We start from the raw sequence: 6378 nt of genomic DNA, 5'->3' as shown, positions 1-6378 counted from the left end.
TTGTGGGTTTTGGGCTGTATTTGTGTGGTTAGGTGTCTGGGCCGTGGGTTGCGGCCCATTTTCAGTTGGAGCAGTGGGCTCAGAATTAATGGGGGAGAAAGAATGTGACGGAGAGTTAGAGGAAGAAGGCGATACCTGAGATTGTAGAGGCGACGGCGAGTCGAGGTGTGGTTGCGGGTGAGGATCCGAACACGGGGTCGTAGAAGCCGGCGGAGGAGCTGGAGTTTGGACAGGGACCCGAGTAACAGGGTGATGATCTGGAGCTACGGAGATCATGTCGTGAGCTTCAGAAGGTGAACTCGAGCTCGTCGGAGACTCAGAGAACGGAAACCTTGATTCTTGGAAGGTCACATGGCGTGATGTGCACAATCTTCCTGTTGGTTTATGGAGACACAGGTAATCACTCTGGCTCGTCGAGTAACCCAAAAAGACACACGGTTTTGACCTGTCCTCCATCTTATGTTTCGTATAGGGTGGCAACCATGGGAAACATAGACAGCCGAAGACTCTGAGACGATTGTAATTTGGAGTCTTCTGAAACAGCTTCTGATAGGGCGATTGAAACTCTAAGTTTGGTGTTGGGAGGCGGTTGATCAAGTAAATGGCCGCGGAAAACGCAAAAGGCCAATAGGTCTTGGGCATTTCGCTTCAGACAGGAGAGTAAGACCAGTTTTGACAACGTGACGATGCTTCCTTTCAGCAACACCGTTGTGTTCTGGAGTGTGAGGAGGAGAAGTAAGATGAGAAATCCCATGCGCTTGGAGGTATGCTTTCAAAGCCAAAAATTCTCCACCATTGTCAGAGAATAGTGTCCCGATCCTGTGTTGAAAACGATTTTCCACTAGTTCCTTATAGGCAACAAATATCTCCTTGACCTGAGATTTTAGTTTCAGTGGATAAAGCCATGTATATTTAGTGTAATGATCAACAAGGACGAGATAGTATTTGAATTGATCTGTGGATAGTATAGGAGATGACCAGACATCTGTGAAAATAAGCTCAAGGGGTCTTGTTGAGGTTAAACTTGAAGTAGAAAAAGATAGTTTGTGGCTTTTATTAATCATGCAATCTGAGTAAGACAATGTTTTTGTAGAAATTGAAGAAACAGGCAGAGAAAACTGAGAGATAGTTTTGTGAAGAATGGAAAAGGAGGGATGACCCAAGCGAGAATGCCAAGAAGATAAAGGAGCCTTAGGAGATGGTGAAGCAAACATGGCCGCAGGTGATGACTGTGTTGTCGGCCATTGATACAGCTGAGCTTCAGCTTTGCCTTGGATTAATCGGGTCTCCGTGTTCAGATCCTTCACCTGAAATGAAGAAGGAAAGAATTCGACAGAGACTTGATTAGTATTACATAGGCCATAGACTGATATGAGGTTTTTGTTAATCTTAGGCACACACAAAACATCATCAAGCGTAAGAGATTTATGGTGAGAAGGTAGTGTAGTAGAACCAGTATGTGTTATGGTCTGATTTGAACCATCAGCGATAGCAACTGTCTCACCTCCTTCGTATGACTGATGCAGGGACAGGTTCTGAAGATCAGAGGTGATGTGGTGTGTGGCCCCACTATCAAGCAACCAGTTATTCGCATTGTAGGATGCTGCAGCAGATACGTTGGCGCGAGGTTGTCCTTGCCATGGCGTGAAAGGGGATTGCTGCATAGTGGACTGAAACGTCTGGAGCTGAGGGCAACGCTTTGCTCCATGGCCCTGAGTTCCGCAAATTTGACACTTTCCAAGGTATGGTCTCGAACCTCGTGGTTGCTGTTGCCAACCTGTGTTGTTGTTGTTGAAATACGGGCGCTGCTGATTGGTATTTGTGTGAGTGCTACCTTTGTTCTTGTTATGATAGGTAGACTGAGATCTCTGTTGCACATGATTTGCAGAGACATGAACAATAGTCGCAGGCACGGTAGAGGCAAGTTTGGCTTCATGATGCAGAAGCTTCTCATGGATTTCAGTGAGTGTTGGAGGTGTCTCACGTCCTTCAATCTGGTCGATCACCGGTTTGTACTCTTCAGGTAATCCTTCAAGTAAAGCATCAATTTGATCCTCATGATCCATCGGCTTTCCCAAAATTGCAAGTTGATCCACTCGAGTTATGATGCCTTGCACGTAGACGTCAATCGTCTTGGTTTCTTTCTTCCAGTACTTGAGTTGAATCCTCAAGTTCTTGATATGTACACGACTTGGTTTGATACCATGTTAAGCTAGATGGGCTTCCAACCTAAAACCAATTGGTTCTAAGTGGAGTGGCCCATCCATCTTATATATTGCTAAGGATCCCTTCCAATATTCGATGTGGGACATTTATCCCTAATACGCCCCCTCGAGATGATGGCTCTTTGAGCGTCAATCTCGGAATGTTCGGGCAAGGATCGATGAGCCGACTTTGGGCTGGATCGATAATGGATCGGATTAGACTGCATGGATCGGGCTCTGATACCATATAAGTTGTGGAACGTAATTCTCATTAGAGGTAACAGAGTACAATATATACAACTCTAGTATCTCCCCTAACTAGGGTTTTATCATTTACAGTATAGTCCTTTCCATATATATCTTCATTCCTCAATATATACGACATGAACTTATGTTAGACGGTTCTATCTAGAACTTCACTCCACCAAATATGATCTTTATAAATTCTTTTCAAATTCCACAAACAAGATTGTGTACAACTTTGTATTAACAGGTGCTTGTCAGTTCATTCCTCTGTATCTAAAATCGAATGGATTGACACACCCTGTGCTTGTCAGTCCAAAACCAAATACTCCCTTTGTTTTTAAAAGATGCATATTCTAAACTTTTCACATATATTAAAAAAACTTATTAAATATGCATTGTTTTTGTGAATAACAATTTTTCATAACTTTTAGCCAATGAAAATTCAATAAACACCATTAATTTTTAAGAAACTTACAATTTTTCATAAAATCATTCATTGAAAAGGTAAAAAATGTATCTTTTTGAAACATTTTTTTTCCAGAACATACATCTTTTAGAAACGAAGAGAGTATAAACTTTATAAATTCTTGTGAATCCATTCCTCTGTATCTAAATCGAATCATCTAAATGTTTCATCCAATGGTTGTTCTTTTTGGGGGGACAAACCAAAATTTTACAGTTCCTCCATAACAACCAGATTGGGAGATGCCTATGTTTTTGTGAGAGTGGCTGTAAACTATGATGCATAGATAATCAAAAGTCATAACTAGCTAGCTATAACTAACTATTCGCCTATTGCTACTTTAAAATCCTAAAATTCGTCTAAACATCATGCTCTTAATAAAATAATAAACCCTTCATATATAGAAAAATTATCAGTCTCACTCTAATTGCTTCTCTTGAAATCCAGTTACAATTGATATATTCAATTAATCTGTTTGTTTTTCTTCTGTTTCTAATACTTATGCTAGTCTAACTCACTTGAAGCTTATTTTTTGTTCTTTCTGAATAATTTTGGATCTTTGGAATTTTAGTACTTGTTTGGCATAATGTGTGTTTGTATTGGATTCTCTTTTGGGGTGATATTCTAAATGTTTTTTAAATAGTGTGGGACATTTGTAAATCAAGGTGGGCTACATTTACTCTATTTATTTAAGAGTGCATTCATTACCTTTTCAAACACATTTTTTTCTTTTTTGTCATGATATGACACTTCCCACTAGAGGGACATATTGTCCTCTTCCAATCCATGTGGTTTTACAGCAGTACTCCTCACGCTTGGTTAAGGAAAGTAAAAAACTTCTTGCTTTTTGTTTGTTTGATTCTATTTAGTTAGTGGGGACCATAGCTTTTAAGTTACAAAAAGAAATTATATATTTTATCTAAAAAGAAATAGAAAGCACGATTGACATCTAAAAAGAAATGAAAGCACATACAAAAAATAAAAGAGAGCGAATATGTATTAAAAGTAACTTTTTAAATTCTCCAATATGTTATATGTGTCATTATTTTATATTATACTGTATAAATAAATATATAATCACATAAATAAATCATTAATTTTTTTCTTTATATTTTGATATCCATATGTATATATGTATTTTAATATTTTTAAAAATTAAATTTAAATTTCATACGGTGTATTTTGATGTTTGTGGATACAGAATTTGTGGATACATTTCTTATGTACACATTTGAAATAGTTGTGGACATATGTTTTGTGGATAGTTTTTTAGTATTTTGTAGATACATTTTTGATGGACAAGTTTAAAACATCCACTGATATGGCAGAGACATCTTTATATCTTTATATATAAAGAAAGCTTTGGATCCCTCCCAGGTATGCCAACAAGGACGCCACGTCAGAAATTCGCGAGTTCCTGTTGCTACACGTCAGAAACGCATCGTTTCATTAAAGTGTTACAGGCTTCGTGATGGGCTTCATGTTGCGTTCGTATGCGGCCCGACAACCACAAGCTTCTACTGAAACCCTAATCAGCCTCTACGCTCTCCTTCGTGTTCTTCGCTCACCTTTGATCGGCGCAGATGCGATCCAGAATCTGTAACGGTTCTCCGAGAGTTAATGGTCTTAAATCGTCTTCAATCGCCATCCCACTACGAAGCTCTCTCCTGCGCCGTTCGGCTGCTAAAACGTGTATAAATATGCTGCAATCTCACCGGTGCGTATCGTTTCTTTATGTTTTTGGTTCTTAGATGTTATATGATTGTTTGCTTAGAAATTCTGGTGAATTTCTTTATGTTACTGCATTAATAGATGTTCGATTCTGAGATGTTTTAAAATCTGTTACAGAGGACATCAAGGAGAAGATTCCCTATGTGGCGTTGGATTATGAGCAGGAGGTTGAGACAGCCAAATCAAGCTCTGCAATCAAGGTGACTTATGAGCTCCCTAATGTGATCAGTAGTTTACAAGGATTAAACTTTTTGGCTGTCCAAATTTTTTTCATATACCTACTCTAAATTTACTGAAGGTTAGAAGAGTAGACTTTTTTCAGTAATTGTTTTTTCATTAAATTTTATACCTTAACTCTTTTATGTTAACACTGTACTTTTTTGTGATCCCAAGGTAATGTTACGTGAGACTTTCAAGATGGAGCATCCTAAGGAACAAAATACTGCTGCTTGGATGCTTGATCTGAGTGGCTCCTTCTCACCTCGCAGGTTCTTTTGTAACTTAACCTCTTGATCTTAAAGACACATTGACATTGAATTTTAATCCAAAACCAGGTTAGAATGTTTCCTGGTTAGAATGTTTACTGGAGACAATGCTATACTTCCTCTCAGCACATACTCATAATTGTTTTATTATCTCAGTTGACATGTTCTTAAACTAACTGTAATACTTGCATTTCACACTAATTCAGAAGGCACTTTATGTTGCAAAAGTTGAAGAACATGAAAAACTACAACAATTACCTGGTAAAACAAGTGCCAGTGGAGTGTCAGTTTATATATTGGCTGTTATTTGAGTCGCTGACCAGTCATTGATCTGTTGCGATTTAAAGGAGGAAGGTCGGAGTGAAGATGAGGCCGTTCAGTTTTATTTTCAGAGGTTAACAATGACAACGATGCTTAGGAGGGTAGTTAAGAGGTCAGTGGCTGATTTTCTTTTCTTAGTTACTACGCATCATACTCATGGCATATTAGAAACTTTTTCATATATGTTCAGTTTATGTTGCTTAGGATGGAAGCTAATGACTAAGAAGTTGAAGTTTGTAGCATGAGTAAATCTCTCTGCTTTAAAAAAAAAAAGGTTTTCTCAAATGTTTATGGAGCTGATGTCTTTCTTTTTCTTTTTTCCTGCTTTTGTACTTCCACAATACATATTTTAAAACTGTAAGTTTGTTAATTCTCTCATCAGATCTCATTCGTGTTATATGTCTATTTGGCAGCTGAGATTTTTCATTGTTTTTATGAGTTGCTTCGTGTTAATGAAGTAGATCTCAAAAGACTCAGGGATTTCAGAATATTACAGACAAGTTCATGGAGCTTAGTACTAAGTTACTAACAGCAAGATCTGCCAGCTGAGCTTTGTTGTGTTACTGGAGGATCAAGAAGTCAACAAGATGATGCTCTTTATTGGTGTAATGTAGAATACATTCTTCCTGGCGAAGTCAAGTTGTTGTGAAAGACATTCTCAAGTTCGTGGAAAATATTTGATTGAGCATGTTGAAAACCCCAAGATGCTGTTGAGAAGACAACTATTTAGTATGTATCAGATATTCAGATGGAGAAGAAGTCAAGGATGGAACTTTCAGACATGAAACAATATTGATTACTATGTACCCACACAATACCAATCTTTTTTTTTTGTGTACCAATTATATGTATGTATGTATGTTGGGTAGTACCTAAAAATTTGATACTAAAATATTATACAGATCTTTTATATAATAGATAAACTTAC

General features: G+C 37.9%; 2 long non-coding RNA genes across 8 annotated transcripts; both read left to right on the top strand.

Moving 5' to 3' along the window:
* Positions 1-4390: 4390 nt before the first annotated feature.
* LOC106305566 lies at positions 4391-5068 on the top strand. The gene is made up of 3 exons (XR_001263009.1): positions 4391-4630; positions 4762-4844; positions 5038-5068. It is a non-coding gene; the product is annotated as an uncharacterized LOC106305566 (long non-coding RNA).
* Positions 5069-5176: 108 nt separating this feature from the next.
* LOC106304883 lies at positions 5177-6329 on the top strand. 7 transcript variants are annotated; one of them, XR_001262863.1, is made up of 5 exons: positions 5177-5198; positions 5336-5390; positions 5477-5562; positions 5655-5807; positions 5912-6329. It is a non-coding gene; the product is annotated as an uncharacterized LOC106304883 (long non-coding RNA). The 7 variants fall into 7 exon arrangements; XR_001262861.1 differs by having other exon boundaries at positions 5184-5390; positions 5655-5724; positions 5864-6329; XR_001262857.1 differs by having other exon boundaries at positions 5184-5390.
* The last annotated feature ends 49 nt before the right edge of the window (positions 6330-6378 follow it).

The sequence above is a fragment of the Brassica oleracea genome, chromosome C7 (genome assembly GCF_000695525.1).
Source record: "Brassica oleracea var. oleracea cultivar TO1000 chromosome C7, BOL, whole genome shotgun sequence".
NCBI classification, from domain to species: domain Eukaryota; kingdom Viridiplantae; phylum Streptophyta; class Magnoliopsida; order Brassicales; family Brassicaceae; genus Brassica; species Brassica oleracea.
Note: the sequence above shows the minus strand (reverse complement) of the source record. Positions and strands in the feature narration are given on the sequence as shown.